Here is a 20,636-nt window from a genome sequence, read left to right on the forward strand (position 1 = left end):
AAGTGCCTTGATGTCCACATCCTCTCCAACAATGGGAGGGTGTGTTATAGACATTTTATGCAGTTTAACAGGAGACAAAAGCCATCTTTTTTGTATGATTCCAGTTGGTTAGTACACCTTGTGGCCCCCGACCTGAAGCTCTCAAGTTGGTCTGTTTATTGGTATTGGTTATTGATTAATATTATACCAAGATATGTGATAGAATTCTATTAGTTCTTTTAATAGGTTGGGGACTGATATATGAGGGTTTAAGATGGATAGAATAAAATTCTAAGCAAAGCAAAGAGCAAAGAGTCTGATGGTTTGTGGCCCTTTCTGGGTTGGGGTTCAACAATCAGTGAAAATATTAGAGGGGATAACAGGCATCCCTGTCTGGTGCCGTTCATAATATAAAAGATGTTTAACAGGATCCCTAATGCATTTACTTTTGCTGTGAGAGCAGAATACAAAGTTAGAACAGCCCTAATAATTTGAATTTATGAGTGTTCTTTTCATATATTACCAGTGGATCCTGTTGAATGACTTTTCTGCGTCGAAAGATAAAAGTAAAGCCAGGAATTTCTGCTGTTTTTGATATGTAGAAGATTATGATATTTCTTGGTGCTGTCAGGTGCCTGATGTCCTGCCACAAAACCGACCTGATAAATATTTATTAATGAGGGTAATATGGTGTTAAGTTGAGAATATTTGAGCATAGTTTTAAGTCCGTATTTAGTTAGGCTATTGTTCTGTAATTATTGTAGACAGGCGACTTTCCTAGTTTAGAAAAAGTAGAAATATGAGCTTGTAAAAATTCTGAGGCTATGTTACCTGTGTCCATTATGTTTTGGAATAATAGGGTGAGGAGTAAGTATTGCTTTGTATGTTTTATAATATAATATAATATGTTTGTAAAGCCATTGAATGCAGTACTTTGCCTGTTTTAAGAAGTTTAATTGCCTATATTATTTCTTCTATGGCAGTTGGAGCATTTAAAAATTCCCTTTGGGAAGGAGAAGGATGGGTGTAAGTTTGGATGATTTGATTTTTTAAAATGTATCTCCTGATAGAACAGTACATCTGCATGTGCTTTGTATGCTTCATTCAGAGCCAAGTTACATTTCTATGGGGTATTTTAACCCCTAGCATTTAGTAAGTAAAAATTATGAATTACGAAAAGAGAATTAGATGAGATTTTGGAAGAAGAAGGGGGTTTCTTTTTCTTGTGAGGGTGCTAATAAGCTGGCACATGGACCTGGGGAGGTAATGTCTGAACGAGCTGGAGGGGAACTGGCTTTCTTACTGAGATCTCTCACCTCTACTGTACATTGGTTCCCTGGATGTCTTGGTAATACATCACTGTATAGCAAAGAGGCAGGCTTGTGCCTTGTATACTAATATTACTTTATCCCATATAACAGGGAGGTGGGTGGGCACCATCTTACTCCACTTTCAGTCCTCTTCTCTGTGATCACCAACACTGAGAATATGAATCTGAATCCGGGTCCAAATGAGCTTCATTGGTGTTTGGTTTGTTCTTGTTAGGAATTTACAGAGGTGAAGATCAGAAGGAGCGCAAGATGGTGCCCACCATCCATGCTGTGATACTCTTTGCCTTTTAGAACCAGGTACAGCAAACATGACAGATTAGTGGCTGTCCAGTCATGTCGTTTAGGAGGCTTCCATGTTATTAAGATGGGTTTAATATTATTCTAAGTTTATTGATTTGTTATAATAACCTTGGAGAATATTAGATTTTTGTTATTAGAAATTATACAAGATATTACAAATAAAATTATGTGGAAAAAAAGAGATAACAATGATGGTATTCACTTTGTATGTATAATATTGGGTATTTCAGTATAATTTTGAAAAAAACTTTTGACATCTTATACAGTTATTGTTATTTTATCTTTGTTGTGCTATAGGAGGGATTCTTTAAGGATCTGTATTTGTTCTGTATTATGTATTGGTGCCTTCATGAGAAGTATATTACAGTATATGATTTATCTCAGACTTGCTGCAACTTCTTAACCAGTGTGGGGAGGGTACTACAGTATTTTTAGCTTACAGATGTATCCCATTCTAGAAGTAGTGTTAGATACAATTCAGTTAGGGAAGTAAACCTTCTCCACTGCGGTTCCCATGATCACAGTTTTGATGCTTTGGACAAACAGGATCCCCACTTCTGGGGCTGGTGCTACTTACTTCATCCATGACTCAAGAGTCCCTGTGACCAGGGGTGATCCTGGCCCCTCCGCCGCTGCCCCCCTCCCCCGGAAATTCGCTCTTAAAATACCAGGAGCAGCATTTTTGCCACCCCTGGTACCTAGGGGCGACAACCTCAACTCACCTCATTGGCGAAGCACCCCTGCCTGTGACAATCCAATAAAGCAGAGATCTGGCAACACAAAAACAAATACCACCTCCTCAAGGCAGGTATTTAACCCATGACTTCTTTGAGTATTTGTATATGTATAGGTAAAGTCCAGAATATATGATAGTGGGAGCACTTACCGGTCTCAGATTGGCTCCGATGTGCATCACATCCACTGTGATCCCAACAGCCAAAAGTAGCAACGAAACCAATTTAAAAATCTGAGCACCGGGGAAGCCAAAATCTGTATATTAAAAAGTGAAATTATTGCATAATCTTTAAAAGTTTGCTTGTCTCAAAACATCCCGTGGGCTTAACGTGCTGAAGCTTCTGAGGAAGTGGCAGGTAGCCAAGAAACGCGTTAAGCGTACAGCCCACGGGATGTTTTGAGGCATGCGAATTTTTAAAGATTAGGCAATAAGTTTAACTTTTTAATATACGGATTTTGGTTTCCCCTGGTGCTCCGATTCGTATATGTATATGTACAAATACCATTTAAATATACATAATTTTGCATTTTGCACTTGAAGTTGCCTTTGCAAAAATGAACACAGGCGCAGTTAAACCAGTTTGGGCAACACAGGCACCTACAGCAAATGGTCCATGCAGTGTGTTTGTTATACAGGTTGTGTACAAGTTTGTGAAATAATACACTTTGCTTGCTGTGTAAGCAGGGATTGTCCCATACCATATCTTTCCAGTATGGAAGGGGGTTTTTAGGTCATTATTGCCTAGTTGTATAACAGCAAGCGTATTCTCCTGGCAGCAGAGTTGAAAGAAAATTAAACCTTAACAAAGAAGTAGCCCAGAAATGTTCATTATTTTTTAAAACTCTGTATTCACAGCCCTATAGCAGTGCCTCTAAAATGCCCCCAGTAGCTCCCCATCATTTTTCTTTTTCCCAGCTCATGCTATGTGCTGCTGTCACTTACTGAGTTTAGGGGCCGACGCACAATATACTGTATATATATGTATATATATATATATATATATATATATATATATATATATATATATATATATATATATATATATATATAGTGAATAAAGTATCCCCTCTTGTAAATTATAAGGATATTATAAGTTACAGAGGAGTTTCATGACAATATAAAAACACGAGGCCGTTTTTGCAACAGGGGGTACTTTATTTATTATAATACACACATTTCAGTGAGTCATGTGACAGAAATGACATCAGAACTCACCGTTTATAACTGATGACATCAGAACTCACCGTTTATATGGATATAATTTACAGGATATTCATGGCTTTTGTGTATTATATATATATATATATATATATATATATATATATATATATATAATCGCAAAAAGGGGATCGGCACTTCTCAGGTCTTAAAAATTAAACAGAATTTATTTAATAAAATAGCAGCAGACTGACGTTTCGGCTGACTCCTCAGCCTTTCTCAAAGTGCCAAAGTCAATACTGAACATGTCTTTTAACCACACACTGGCGGGAAACCACCAGCTACAGCTTAATCACATGATTAAAAGCTAATTAAAAAAATCGACTAGGTATATTTCAGTTTGTATTCATCTCTCCTAGCAGAAAAGACAAAATTAAAAACAACACCATAATAGCAATAATATAACAAAATGTGTCCAAATGTTACACACAAATCAGCAAATGTTCCTATATGTTACTACTTTTATCTGTTACATTAATACATTGTTTCAGTACTAGATTACTCTCAAGGACACCATTTTCGTAAATAATATTGTTCTTGTGAAAATCATTGAGTCTAACACAACGATCTTTCCTTTCTTTTGGGCTGTTAAACTTTCACTTGACATATTGGCTCTATATTTTTAACTCTTTTACTCTATAGCACTATAGGGAGCGACCCACATCAGGGGTAATCATATGTATGGCCTCAACTAGTATCCCCAACCGTTGGTACACCTCAATTAATTTCTTAAATATATGTGTAAAAGGGGACTAGCAGAGCATCTCTGTTGCGTGTTATATTCTATGTCAATACTAATATCAAACAGGTAGCAGGTGATCACTATTTCAATAAATAAACACTCCCCACAATGTGTATTACCCACTACCACCAGTAGGTGTAGTCCCAAAAATTAGGATTCAACTACAACGCCCATGTATCCTGGTACACGTAGTCGCATAAAACCCACAATATATATATATATATATATATATATATATATATATATATATATATATATATATATATATAATACAGTAACAGTCACGGTACAAGGCTGATTAGTAATAAATTCACATTACATGGCAGCTAAAACAGTGTATTCTGCATAATACAGTGAATAAAGTAAATGATAAGGATATTATAAGTTACCAAGGAGCTTCATGTCCATATATAATATGTATATAATACACAAAAGCCATGAATATCTTGTAAATTATATCCTTATAAACGGTAAAATATGAGGATATTAGAAGTTACCTTGGAGTTCCATGACCTATAAAAACACTCGGCCTTCGTGGTCATGAAACTCCTCGGTAATTTATAATATCCTTATAGTTTACAAGAGGGGATACTTTATTCACTATATAATACACAAGTTTTAGTGAGTCATGTGGCACAAATGACATCACTACTCACCGTTTGTAACTGATGACATCAGTACTCACCATTTATAAGGTTATAATTTACAAGATATTCATGGCTTTTGTGTATTATATAGTGAATAAAGTACCCTCTATTGTAAAATATAAGGATATTATAAGTTACCGAGGAGTTTCATGACCATATAAAAATACGAGGCCGAAAGTTATGGAACTCCGAGGTAATTTCTAATATCCTCATATTTTGCAACTGGGGGTACTTTATTTATTATAATACACAAGTTTCAGTGAGTCATGTGACAGAAATGACATCAGAACTCACCGTTTATAACTGATGACATCGGAACTCACTGTTTATAAGGTTATAATTTACAAGATATTCATGGCTTTTGTGTTATATAATTTTAACCCTTGTAGCATCATCCTCTATGACATGTGAACCTCATATAATGATTAATGATTTGCGACAACTCCTTTGATTATCTTCTTAGCAGCTGCCCAGACCACACTGAGCATGTGCACTACCATTGCCTAATCCAATATGGTGACTTCAGGTGCATAATTTTGAAGGTCTGACTCATGACTCTTATAAAGATTCTGAACCTTTAGGCTGGTACAGTAAGTTCAGTATAAGAAAAATTGCATTTTTAAGCCATATTTGTTTTTAGGGTTTAGTTCTCCTTTAAGCTTTAGTTGTCTTTAAAAGAGAACTTAAGTTTAACAAAGAATTGGAATGGAAATGCAACACATTATGTTTTGAGCCCCCAGTAGACCCTATGTTATGTAGTTCTCCTTTATGATACTACAGAATGCATGGTTGCTTTAATTTCTTTCTTTCCCGATAATATTCCCAGCATTTATTTGATCATCATGGTCTTTGAGCACTTCTCCATTTTTTGCATAATTTTAGATGCATCTGAATATGTGATTCTGCTTTCTTAGATTTATTGAGACAGTCATATATAGTGGGATGCTGCCCTATGTAATATTAGCTGATTCCCCCCCCCCCTTGGCAAATGTTCTGTGGACACCCATGCACCTGCCCCATATAATATACAGTATGTCTGGATTCTCAGCAGTCTCTCTCATAGCTGTCTGTCTCGGGTGATGGTGCAGTGATGAAGCAGCAGTCTCTGCACTGACGTCACAGCTCCCTCCTCAGCACCAGCCGAACCCTCCTCTCTCCCCACCTGCTTTCCCTCCGCCCCGTCCCTCTCACCATCCTTGTATGTGTCCCTCCTCCTCCCCCAGCCAGGCAGCTCCAGCCAACCAGCAGCCACTGGCAGGGCAGGGAATCAGAGGGACAAACAGGAGACAGAGAAGCAGAGCACCGGGGAGCTGTGACACAGCAGCAGTATCAGTATCAGGCTAGGACTAGTATCAGTCTAGGAGTGCCATTGGGAGCCAGGGAGAGCATCGCCAATCCAGGTACCGTCCAATAGATTTGCCCTTTCCACCAGCCTTTTTACGTATTGATTTTAACATTGCTTTTGTGTCCTTGCGCCATTCATTTCAACCTTCCATCCTCCATTCGTTCTCTGCATCCCTGTGCTGTATTGTATGTACTATAGTGCAGCCAGTGAGCTCTTCCAGTGTGCAGGACCTGCACTATAATAATGTCTTCTTATTTTCTTTCCATCCATTTCACCTTACTCCATTCCTTTCCTCGTCTATGTCTCCTCCTCCCCTCCCTATTCCTTATTTTTCTCTTCCTCTGCTGCCCTCCCTTGCTCTTCCATCTTCCCTCTCCCCCCACCTTTCTTTCTCTCATGGGACATTCCTGTACCAGTATTTAACCCATTATGTGCTGCACTCCTCAGCATGATAACATGAATTCACATGGAGGAGGGGGATACAAACATAATGGGCGCCTTCCTATGTATTTATCTTTTTTCCCTATTAATAACATTAGGATCAACTATCATTTTTACCAGCCAGGCCAGTGAAATAGCAGCCAGGTGGCAACCCTAGTGCCTCTGGCTGTGCATATATTGCAATATATTATCCGGCTTGATGTTGTGACTACCTTGATGTGTTGTATGTTCTCTATACACATCTTTTTGGCTCTTGGGAAGCTGCTAGTTGTTATTCAGCTGGGGGCTGAAGGTTACACATTCCTTTTCTGTATGATCATTAGAGTGGGCAGTATGGCTACTACAGGCTTGCTCCTGGTTGGTCTGTCTTCATTGATATGGAGTTCAATTTTGTCGGTTATGTACATGCACAAATGATATTATTTTGCGTCATCTCCTTACTCATTGTGTTAGTCATGGGTCACAGTAACACCAGTATATTTACACGTCACAGCTGGGCAGACAGTGTAATGGAGACAGACATAACATGTGTTTAGATGGTGATGGGGGGGAATCATGGGCCTTCTTTCGCTATGACACTGCAAACGCAAATCCTTTTGGCTACACCCATTGCGCTGACTCCTCGTATTTCCTTATATTTGGTTTACATAGCAGAACAGGAAGGGGTGGTCCTCGGCAGGTGCTTAGTCGTTATGGATGTCCATTTTATAGAGATTGGCAGTTTAGTGATGGCTCCTATTCTATCAGGGAGGAGCTTGGGTAAGCAGTTCTCTGCCAGTCATTCCAGAATGCTCTCTAATGTAGCACCTATACTGGCCTGAAGAGAGAGATGGCAGTGAATACGGCTGTATACTGCAGTGTTATTATGTGTTTTGTAACAATTTGATTTTGTAAATGAGGGAGGATTGCTTAGCTAAAACAGGGGCATAACTACAGAGGAAGCAGACCCTACGGCTGCAGGGGTACCCAGGAGTTATAGGGGGGCCTAAATATTGAGCAATTTCGATATATATTGGTAAAACAGGACAACCTCTGGATATGTTGGGGGCCCTAAAATTAATCCGCTGTGGGGCCCAGGATTATCTAGTGACGACACTGAACTGGAATATCCATTATGGCCGCATCATTCTGTATTCTGTAGTGGATCTTTCTGCACCCACTGAATCTGAGGGGTAAGTAGCTGCTGGGTACTAATGTGGCACGACAGAGCTGTGGAATGAAAAGGATAAGGAGAGTGTGTGTATAATGAACGAATAACCTGCACCAGCCATTCAAACTGGGGAGCAAAAATACAGAGATGAGTTTCCTTATCCACATAACTGTTATCCAGAAAGCTCCAAATTATGGAAAGGACATGCCGTTGACACAATTTTATCCAAATAATCCAAATTTGTAAAAAATATTACTTTTTTTCTCTGTAATAATAAAATACAGTAGAACCCCCATTTTACATTTTTCAGGGGACCAGAAAAAAATTATGTAAAATCCAAGGAAAATGTAAAATCAGGGAAATGAGGGAAATGTATTATGCATAATATATAGGTGGGACCACAAAACAACAATGTAAAATGAGTGAAAACTTAAAATCAGGGGATGTAAAATTGAGGTTCCACTGTAGTACCTTGTAATTGATCTAAATGAAGATATAATCAATCCTTATTTGGAGGCAAAACCAGCCTATTGGGTTTATTTAATGTTTACATCATTTTCTAGTAGCCTTAAGGTATGAAGCTCCAAATTACATAAAGATTCCTTATCCAGAAAACTACAGGTCCTGAGCATTCTGGATAACAGGTCCCATACCTGTACAATCATTTATGGGTAAACAACGGCTGTGAATCATTGGAGATGTAGTTCAGCTACATCTGAGGCTGAGGATGAAAGTAATGCACCAGTCACATTTCTAGCAAGACACCAGTGTACTCTAACATTTCATATAATCATATAATGTTTAGGGTGGAAAATGGTTTTGCCCAGTTTACTTTTGTTCATGAGATCCAGAGAATATGGGCTCTGTTAGGAGTACAGCTATGAGACCTCTTATCCAGAATGCTCAGTACCTGGGGTTTTCTGGATAATGGATCTTTCCGTAATTTGGATCTTCATACCTTACGTCTACTAGAAAATCATGTTAACATAAAATAAACCCAACAGACTAGTTTTACTTCCAATAAGGAACATGATCAATGATATCTTAGTTTGGATTAAGTACAGGTACAAGCAGGGCTGCCATCAGAAATCACAGGGCCCAATACGACATAATTTACTAGGCCCCCTGGGCTGTGGCCACCGCAAGCCCCACCCACAGGTCCACCCCCATCACACAGTAAAAAAAAAAAAACATTGGTGGCTCGGGTCCCCCATAAAACTAATATTGGTGGTCAGGGCCCCCCCATAAAAAATTGTGGTCAGTACCCCCCATTAAAAAATATTGGTGGCTAGGACCCCACACTTTATAAAAACATTGGTGGCCAGGGTCCCCCTTAAATGTCCATGTAAAAAAAATTGTCCCCCCAGAAGTTTAAAAACAATTGGTGCCCAGGGCCCCGCACACAACAGGGACCACAGGGGGGGCCTGCCATGTAGCATGACCCACCTGCTGTCAGTGAGCTGCCAACTTCAGAAGGGAGGAGGGGAGCACAGGTGGCTGCATCTTCTTCCAGTGACAGCATTTTCTTCCATTATTGGTCACAGAATTTTAAGTCCCGTTAAAGATGCATGGCGATTGAATGAGCTGTAGGGGAAGTTCAAACCTCAGCTATCCAATCCCTGAGCAGTTCAACCGGGACTTAAAATCTTTGACCAATAAGGGAATGGACAGAAGATACCTCCCCCTGTGCTCCCACCCTCTCTTCCGAAGTTGGCAGCTCTCAGAAAGCAGGGGGGCCTGGCAGAGCGGCTGGGCCCCACTTACCCTCCAGACCCGATACAACTCTCCCCCCTCTCCACCCCTGATGGCGGCCCTGGGTACAAGGTACAGTTTTATTATTACAGAGAAAAAGGAAATAATTTTTTCAAATTTGGATTATTTGGACCTTTCTGGATAATGGATCCGATACCAGACATGTCCTCGCTTAATTATATAAGTACCCTATAAGGGAAATAATAGTATAGATATAAAAGTAGGAAAGAATTAGCCAATCCTGCTCTAACTCTATAGCTTTGTCTGTCTTAAAGAAGATGTAAACCCAAGCAAGCAACTTTCCAAATCATTAATCATGCATTTTCAATGGTTATATCTAAAAACATATAATAGATATACATATGATTTGTAACTGTTATAGATTTTGAGAAAATTGTATTAATTTAACATGAAATAAACCCAATAGGCTGTTTTTACTTCCAAAAAGGAAGTAGTTAGGAACAAGTACAAGTTACTGTTTTATTATTACAGAGAAAAGGGAAATCATTTTTAAAAATTTGGATTATTTAGATAAAATATATAAACATATTTATCAACTGCTTATAGCAGTTTTTGTCTGTAGGGTGTAAGAGCTAATATATAGAAATAGAAATAATAATTGAATAAAAGCTAGCTGGGCCCCTATTCCGGACCTTAACCATAAGATGTCGGAGGAGGTAACAGAAACAGCCTACAGTTTCTTAATCTCAATAAGGGACAGACTGATACAATATAAAACACTCCATCAAGTTTATATAACTCCCCTTAAGTTACAAAAAATTGGGAAAAGCCAAGATGACCGGTGCCCCTGTTGTAAACTTCCAGCTGCTGACTTTATCCACATGATCTGGTCCTGTCCCCCAGTCCAGATATTCTGGACCAAGGTAATGGAGACCCTAGCCACTGAACTGGACACTCCACAGAGTTGACCCGGTGGTATGCTTACTGGGAGTGATTGATGATCTAATACCAACCAGGGCTGCTAGAAATGCTACCTTATGCTACCTTGCTCCCTTATGTTCTACGCAAAAAAAAACCCAGTGATTATGCACTGGATGGGAAATACCCCACCTACCATACCCTTCTGGAGATGGCTGATAGATGGAGCTCTTCCATTAATTCAATTAACATATGAAACAAGAAAAATTCAACAAAGTGTGGGGGGCCTGGTGTGACCCAGACTCCCTGGTACACATATAACCTACATTTATTTGCTTTATATACTCATCTTCATACAGGCACTTACAACTGTTATTAACAATGCCAGTTATTGACATGACGCTGTATCTGTTTTGGGTTGTTTTATTTTGTGGTTAAAACAATAAAATTTACCTTTAAAAAAAAAAAAAAAAATCTAGCTGGGCCCTTGATCACACTGGGCTATAACCTAGGGTAACCTGTGCATCAATCTGCCTCTAGGTGTTCAAAAGAGTATTATTTGTATGCTGTTTTATTGACATTTCTGTTGTACAGTACATGCATCCAAAGGCAATATGAATGGAATACTGTATTAGTAATATTCCACAGAACAGGTGCCGAGTATTTTATACAACACGTACAGTTCATTTGTTGCATATTCATTTAATGATATTAACAAGGACAAAAGGTGAGACTGGCTCTTCTCATGGGAGCCTAGAGTCGATCATTAAAATGCACAGTCTATACCACAGTTCCCCGTGTAACTGGTTTTGCCTGTAAGTGCTGACGTTGGTTATCAGAGAAGCAAGGCCTTGCATGACTAATGAAGTAGTAACATATGACTAGTTATCACTTCGCAAGTTATAAAATGGATTATACGAAGGATGATCGTTGAGTTTTTCCAACAATATAAGTACAGTAACATCAATGACGGAAAGCCATTATTTTCTATTTATATAGTTTTCATATTCACAGAGATAACACAATAAGCTTTCCTGTGTGTTTTTTGAGCAGAGGAGGTAGTGGTGTAACTATATGTTGCTGGGCCCCACAGTAAATTATATTTCAGGCCCCCAAAATGCCTGAACACTCAGGAAACATTTCAACAAACCTTTAGTTGCAGATATTTTGGGCATTTGCTCTCTTCTTCTTTGTCATAATAATACAATCTTGTCATTCACCTGAGCCTCTGAACAACAGGTATACAAGGGATGCAGGTTACTCCTGATACAATGTCAGCCTATCTCTTTGTTGATATGGAGTACATGAGCACAGTTAGGTTTGGTTATTAGAAAACTTTACATCATGCTTGGGGCTCATTCCTTTCCAAACCTAATACTGAACCTTAAGCAAAATGTAAAATCCAGAGTGTCTCCTTCTACATGTTTTGTAAAGTAGCACTGTAAGTATTTACAGTACAATACGTACAATGGAAATATCTGTAATACAATATATTTTTTATGTTCCACGTGCAGAAAGGAGACCATGGTGAGTGATCCATTCTGGCACAATAATATGTAGATAACTTGAAATAGAAGTTTAGTTTCAATCATATACTCTTTTAGATGTACTTAAAAAGCTTAAATAATAAGATTTATTTTTTGTAATTCTACTAAATACCATAATTGTATTCAGTGTCATGCTCAGATACTTGTCACCAGTACCCAAGAAATCGAATTATCTCTATTATAATTGATTTTCATGCATTCAAAAAATTCTGTGCTTGCAACCACAGTGTCTGCCTCACATTATTCTCACCCCTCTAACCTCAAAGCACCAGAGATTTACGTTAGCATTTCAAATTTCTCATTAAATCTAGAGCATTGGCTAGATATGGGAAATGTTATAGAAAAAGCTTATCTGTTGCAATCACATTGGGCATCCTAAGGCTTCTGCTGGGGATTTGTAAGTAGTCATTCTGCTGGGTTTAAAATTATAGGATGATATTTTTAGAGGAGGATTACTTTAATGAGGAAATTGTATAAGGGATTACTTATTAACTAGGGAATCATCATATTGTAGGCATCAGATACTGGCTAATAATGCGGATTCGGATCGGGATTCGGCCTTTTTTCAGCAGGATTCGGCCAAATCCTTCTGCCCGGCCGAACTGAATCTGAATCCTAATTTGCATATGCAAATTAAGTGTGGGGAGAGAAATCACGTGACTTTTTGTCACAAAACAAGAAGTAAAAAATGTTTCCCCTTCCAGCTCCTAATTTGCATATGCAAATTAGGGTTTGGTTCGGTATTCGGCCGAATCTTTCACAAAGGATTCAGGGGTTCGGCCGAATCCGGAATAGTTTGAATTCGGTGCATCCCTAGTCTTAAGGTCCCTATAGAGATTTTTCTTTGCCGAACGACCGGTTTTAGCGAAGTTCGATCAATCCGTCAAAGTATTGTGAATTTAGTGGGATTCAAACGATTATACATGTTACGATTTTTTGCCCGGCCAGGTTAAAAATTTTTTATCGGTCCCAGTGCAATCTATCTATGTTTGCAGGGCTAAGCAGGGGCTACCCTTCAGTTTTGATGGCAATATCGCTTGAAATGGTCTTTTTAGTTGATGGACACATCGTACATTTAAATGATCGTTTCCAGATAATCATGGTCTCACGATAAAGAAAAGATCTTTACATCTATGGCCAGCTTTAGACCCATAATATCTACACTAATGTTTCTGAACCATTGAGGTGTCCTTGCATACGTCTATACATTTATTTATGATAGGGTACATATTCACATTGATGTGCATATATAAATGTTGAATTCCCTGGACGATAGATTCTCTCTAAATACAGTAGAACAGGCATTAACACATGATGTTCTATTCATATCAACCCAAAGTAAAATAGGTAAGCAAATAAATTGCCAAAATTGCCTTCCTGGGGGCAGCTTTCTCTCTGCCTTTTTTGAACAAGATATTTTATTTCATACCCTGGTGCTGATACTTTCTATAGCTTTCCATGGTATAGTCTGTCTCTGTTAATATATGTCAAAGATAGAGGAAAGCATGAAACACTATATAACCCTGCCCGCTTGTGCCTTACTAATGGTATCCAGCCTTAGATGCACAGGGTGTAGTATATCTATTTTACTGCCTCTCCATTATTATAGTTAAATGTTAAGCAAAGGGATATCAGAAGATAGAATTTACTTTACATAAGGTATAGCATTTATTTGTGTGGTGTGTTGTTCTGTTCATCCTTTGCTTATCCCTTTTGATGCCAATTTGTATTCTGCACCCACCCAATCTCTAACAGACAGAAGCTGAGTGCACAATGTGTGGGTTTGCGTACACATATCCCATTGCCTCCGGGAGTTGGATAAAACCACATGTGTGTGTGCCACTCCCTGGTTGTGTTAACATTGTGCACTGTCATTGGTATCACTGACGGGCTTGTGTTAGAAAATTTGCCCCCCTCACCCTACAGGCAAGGGATGGGATTAATTACCTAAATCTCCCTACAGTGTAACAAATAGCCTCTCTATTGTCTTGCACGTGTCATTCACTGTCTGACCTCATCTCTGAGTCACCCTCTTTCCCTACAATCATCTATTTATCTCTGTTTGCTTTAAGGTTTTTCTGTCATACCAGCTGATTGCCTTTAGATCCATCCCACTTCAAGTGTGCATTTCCAGATGTCTCTTTTATTTATTGCTTTCACACTATTAATGTACTACAGTGAATCAATATAAAAAGAAGCACAGTAAAAGCATAGGGGGTGAAGAGGCCATTGCTTTAAAATTAATTGCATGAACCACCTTAATTTCTAATTGAAATACACAGACAACCATGAATACATTCTCTTATAAATTAAAGGGGTTATTCACCTTTAACTTAAGTTTAAGTCTGAATTTTGCTAGTCAGACTTTTAAAGGGGAAAACACAATTTTTTGGAGAAAATAATAAATGATTTAATAAACTCTGATGCTGTTAAAAGTCCAAATTAAAAAGTACTCCTACTCAGACCTGTCAAGTTCATGTAGAAGTCAATGGCAGATGTCCCGTTGATATTCTGATCTGTGCTGGGTTTTGTTCAATAGTCAGAATATTTTGTGGTTTCAGGCGTCAAATCCGAAAAAGACAAAGGATTTTTTCGTCGTCAAATCCAAAAAATTTTGAGGTTTTGAATTTTTTCATGATTTGTTGAGTTTTATTTCTGCAAAATACATTTTTGGAAAAATGTATTCATGAATAAGGGGAAAAAGCCTTTGTGGATTAGGTTGGAGTAGTTTTCACAAAATAGTGAGAAGAGTAGACCAACAGTATATATATCCTGATGAACGCGTTGATGTGGGGGAATATATGAAGATTGAATAAAATCACTTATGACCTCCTCCATGAGTGCCTCCAGTGCGTTTAACTATATATATATATATATATATATATATATATATATATATATATATATATATAGACATATAAGTCATTAGTAGATACAGCCTGTTTAAGCCAACCTCAGCACGTAACCCTTTTCCTTTGCAGCCACTGCTATTCTATTTTTGTAAATTGGTTTCTTTAGCTCAGGCTCCAACTGATATCAAATCAGTATGAGGATCTTTAATGAGAATCCAGCGTTAATAAATCATCTTAGCTGGAGAATTTTTAGTAACTGCTTAGAAGCTGTTTAATTCCTAAATGATACATTAAATAGCCTCATAAAGTCTTTATCAGAAATATACTGAAATACTTCATGCTGAGATGCTTAACCTCTGCCTGCAGTGCCTTTATCTAATGAAAGGCTCGTTCAAAGGACATAGTGCAATGAATATATTTGTAAAATTAAATTCGCAGCAACAAAAATTTCCTAAATATCACCGATGTGATTATTTTACAGATACACTCATTGTTATATGATAAAAAAAACCCTTGATGCTTTTCAAAAATGTCATGTAGATTAGGTTATTGTTTAATCTACATTTGCAAATGTCTGCATTTGTTTTCCATTGAATTCAAGTCGAAAACAAATTTAAATAATAGCACCAGTGGCGATCCTAGAGGGGGGCGGGCCTTGGTGCGTGACGTGCAGCCGGGCCCCGCCCCCGCTGTACGGCCGCATATGCCGGCATTCTCAGGGGCGAACGGACTGCCAGGGTGCCCTGAGGGGGTGCAGGCCCTGGCCCGCTCGCACCCCCTGCTCCCCCGGTAGTTCCGCCACTGAATAGCGCATTCGAATCATGCCATTTGAAGTTTTTCCCAGAAAAACCTTAAATTTTTCAAAGTCTCCAACTGACTCCAAATAGATTCAAGAAGGTCCCCCATAGGCTAAAACAGCAATTCGGCAGGTTTTAGATGGTCTAAGTCAAATTTTTGAAGAGATAGTACATGATAAATTTGGAAATTCTAATTTTCGAATTCGAATCCGAATTGGACTATTCCCTAGTCTAACTACACAAAAATGAGTTCGAAATTAATTTTTTTAATTAGAATTTTCACTTCGACCTTTGATAAATCTGCCCCTAAATGTTTGCAAAGTTAACAATTCTGTCTTTTCCAAATGCTTTGGCGCTTACGCGACTATAGGATAGCCCACCCTCCTCTCTAGATGATTTTCGCTGTTTTTTCACTTGCACACAAACCACCGGCAGGTCCTGATGGGGTGAGGGCCCTGGTGCAGTCGCACCCCTGTAGTTCCGCCACTGCTTGTCTGCTTTCCACTCCTGTTACTAGAGAGTAATGGTGGCCATAGACGCAAAGATCCGCTCGTTTGGCAACATCGCCACACGAGCGGATCTTTCCCCGATATGCCATTAACGAGCATGGCTATATCGAGGGTAATCAGATTGTTCGGCCGAACGATCTGATTACGATGCGCAATGGGCTCCGGCGGGCTCCAAACGACCGATCTCCGCCGGACCAAAGATGTCGCCACACGCCACACATGATCCTAAAATCGTACGAATCCTCGATTCATACGATAGGATCTGTGTGTCTATGGCCACCTTAATACATACAGGCAGTACCAACACAGACTGCAGCAAAGCTCTGTACTTACCCCTATGACAGTCAGATCCCAGAAGTACTTTTTAAATAAGCATTAAGATTGGCAGTTTTGTCTCCAGGGTCTCAGTAAATGACCCCCTATGTGTCTCCTTAAACCAAACACGTTCTTCATATTGTGCCCATGTCAATTTGCAATAATCCTTATTTGTGTGGGATGACATGTCCCTGTTATAGGTTGCTGGCAAAGGATGAGAACAGCAGATTGCATTGTATGTGACTCAGAACTGCTGCATTATGCCTTCTGTTCTGTAATTGCTCTGCCTGCAGTGCCTGCCTGAGCAATACAGGATCTTTCTAAGCACTCACACATTCATTCTCTCCCTCTATCTCTCTGCATTAGGAGCAATATCACACCCTTCATTTCTTGTGGAATTATCAACCCAGAAATCTATTCCACATATTCAAGAATACATGCAGAAGACATATGTGCAATGCTAAAACTGATGTTAATCACAAATTAGACCATAAGAGTGTCATTCATCAGTTATTACCTGTTTATATTACAGCAGCCCCTCTGGCATTTGCCAGAATACACAGATTGCCAGTCCAAGCCTTCCTTTGAGCTCTACTTGAGGCCTTGAATAGAGGTCTGTCTGTGCTCATCAATACAGGCATGTAGAGGCACATTGATGTCCTTCTTCCCACCCCCTACCCATCCCCTAACTTGTGCATTTCATCCTGACCCTTTGCTCTATTCCTCCTGCTTTCCCTGTGATACAACTGCTTGTTAGATGAGCACAGAGGACATTCTCTAACACTTACTCAATGGGAAACGAGTAAATGCTTATTTACTAACAATGTGCACATTTGCATCTGTGCAGTAAAAAGCACCATTGTGCCCTGCCAATTGGTAAAATGTAACATTTTTATTAAACAGACCTCTAAAGGGGAATTCTCAAAAACAACTATACTCACCTTGTAACTCATAGCAACAAGTTAGGCTTTTGCTTTCAATAAATTGGCAGTACACTGGTCAATAATATTTACCTACACTAGACACTTATCCTCCCATTTATGGTCCCTGGTGATTGGACAGGCTTGAAAATCTAGTTGGGCATTGATGCAGTCCCCTCCTAATGGACAACAATACCCCCCTTTTTTTGAAGCAATATTTTTACTGCAAGTGCCTTGCTTGACACTCAATAACCTCTTGGGCAAGCACCTATATAACTCTCTCTCTAATTATGGTTTTACTCTATTCAGCTTTATATAACCCAAAGACAACCAAGTAAAGGGCAACTAGGTTAATAAAGAATACAATGACTGTCTGTACAAGAATAGGCGCTTAACCATGGGGAAATAATGATCATTACTTGTCAATGCTTAGAGTGGCGTATAAAATCTCACTGGAAACCCATTCTCTGAACTGTCAGAGGATATAATCTGCCATGAAAGAAGATGCCTCAGCCAGAGGCCTTACATGCAGCAATGGAAAAGGTTATTTCCATCAAGAAAAGCCAGTGAAACTCTTGTTATAAATAACGGCTAAACAACTTTTATCAGCTCCATATTTTTGATGAATGACATTGTGCCCAGAGCAACTCACAGCATTATGTTTTCATGTATTCAGTATATATATCCAGGCTGCTATACATACAGATTTAGGGGATGGTTTATGAAAGGACTGTACCTTTATCAGTAACCATAGTTACCTTTCAGTAAACCATTATTGACTAATTTGACACTTGCCTGAAATTATTTCCCCGCCTATGATTTTCATTTGGGATAATTAGTATCCATTACTTTATAGTGCTGACATATTCTGCAGCATTTACAGAGATTATTATCAGTCAATGATATTCTGCTTGACGTCATCATAAATAAATAGCAGCTGACTCTTTATTTCCTTGCCCTTAAACCTGCATTTGATGGGGTTTAGGATTTCAATATGATTGTTTAATTTACCTTCCTGTAAATTTGTGGCATATTTATAACCTATGATTAAGGGATAACTCCCGAAACGCGTCAGGTTTTTTCCAGCAGGATTTTCCAATAAACCCTCTTTTTTCAGAAGTGCCGTCTGCCGTCGAATGTCTTGTCATATTTATATAGAGAGTGAAATTAGACCCTACTAACTAGAGCAAATTGTTCTGTTAAAACCCCATAAAAATGAATAGACCATGGCAGAACCAGAACTAGGATTAGGCAAAAGAGCCACCTGCCTAGGGTGCAAAGACTGGGGGCGCTGGGCAGGTACCTCTTTAAAAGCCTTCTGCCTACCTCTAGTCCGGGATTTCTTGCTGCCGCAGATTCTCTGCAACTCCCCTGGTGATGTCACTATGTGGGCAGGGGAAAAAGCTGGTTGACTGGGTTGCCTAGGACTCCTGGTTGGCTTGGCTCACTCCTGGACCATGGTGGAAATCACTTTATGATAAATATGCCCCATAAACTGTGTAAGCTACATCAAAACACTTAACTTTTGATACATTAGTTGATATATTTCTAAGCAGCATCAGAACAACCCTTGCAACTAATGTATCAATTGCTCACTAAGGGTACTGAAGCTGCAAGTGCTGCTGTGACTTTATCAACTACTGTTTCAGTCTAGAATGCAAGGGATTTGGTTTACTGAAATTCTGCTGGGAAATGGTATCAATCTAGAATCCAGTGATCCTGCATACTGACATATTACTGGCAAATTGTATTAGTTTAGAAAGTAAGGAATCTGTCTTACTGAAGTACTACTGGGAAATTGTATAAATCTAGAATACAGTGATCTTGCATACTGAAATATTACTAGGAAATTGTTAGTTTAAAAAGCTAGGGATCTTCCTTTCTAAAACACTACTGGGAAATTGTAATAATCTAAAATCCAGGAAACCAGCCTCCTACGGATTACTGGGAAGTTGTACCGGTCTTGAAAACAAGGGATCTGGTTTACTGAAATACTACAGGGAAATTGTATTAATCTAGAATCCAATGATCCAGCCTACTGACATATTTTTAGGAAATTGTATTAGTTTAGAAAGCAAGGGATCTGACTCACTAAAGTATTACTGGGAAATTGTAATAATCTAGAATCCAGAGATCCGGCCTACTGACATATTTTTGGGAAATCGTATTAGTTTAGAAAGTAAGGATTCTGTCTTACTGAAGTACTACTGGGAAATTGTATAAATCTAGAATACAGTGATCTTGCATACTGAAATATTACTGGGAAATTGTTAGTTTAAAAAGCTAGGGATCTTCCTTTCTAAAACACTACTGGGAAATCTGAATAATCTAGAATCCAGGGACCCGGCCTCCTACGGATTACTGGGAAGTTGTACCGGTCTTGAAAACAAGGGATCTGGTTTACGGAAATACTACAGAGAAATTGTAATAATCTAGAATCCAGTGATCCAGCCTAGTGACATATTTTTGGGAAATTGTATTAGTTTAGAAAGCAAGGGATCTGGCTCTCTAAAGTATTACTGGGAAATTGTAATAATCTAGAATCCAGAGATCCGGCCTACTGACATTTTTGGGAAATTGTATTAGTTTAGAAAGCAAGAGATCTGGCTCACTAAAGTATTACTGGGAAATTGTAATAATCTAGAATCCAGAGATCCGCCTACTGACATATTGTTGGGAAATTGTATTAGTTTAGAAAGCAAGGGATCTGGCTCACTAAAGTGCTACTGGGAATTTCTAATAATCTAGAATCCATTGGTCTGGCCTACTGACATATTACCGGGAAATTGTATCAGTCTGTAAAACAAGGAATCTGGTTTAATGAAGTACTACAGGGAAATTGTAATAATCTAGAATGCAGAGAATCCATTGGTCTGGCCTACTGACATATTACTGGGAAATTGTATCAGTCTGTAAAGCAAGGAATCTGGTTTACTGAAGTACTAAAGGGGAATTGTAATAATCTAGAATCCAGGGATCTGGCCTACTGAAATATTACTGGAAATCATAACTTTCAGGGGATGTATATTAATAAGTGATGATGATCGTAATGACAAAACTGCATTAGTCTAGAAAGCATGGAATCTGGCATACAGAGGTACTACTGGGAAATTTGAGAGATTAGAACAAATTCATTTTCAAGTGTTAGAAAACATTGAAAATATAGACTATAGAAA

General features: G+C 38.7%; 1 protein-coding gene across 10 annotated transcripts in view; it reads left to right on the forward strand.

Annotated features, from left to right (window-relative positions):
* The first annotated feature begins 6,221 nt into the window (after positions 1-6,221).
* Positions 6,222-20,636, forward strand: part of LOC108718167 (kinesin-like protein KIF1A) — a 94,570-nt gene continuing 80,155 nt past the window's right edge. For all 10 annotated transcript variants that reach the window (XM_041564977.1, XM_041564981.1, XM_041564978.1 and 7 more), the window contains exon 1: positions 6,222-6,353. The gene's annotated coding sequence lies outside the window, so the exon portion shown is untranslated. The remainder of the gene's footprint in view (positions 6,354-20,636) is intronic.

The sequence above is a fragment of the Xenopus laevis genome, chromosome 5S, assembly GCF_017654675.1.
Source record: "Xenopus laevis strain J_2021 chromosome 5S, Xenopus_laevis_v10.1, whole genome shotgun sequence".
NCBI lineage: Eukaryota > Metazoa > Chordata > Amphibia > Anura > Pipidae > Xenopus > Xenopus laevis.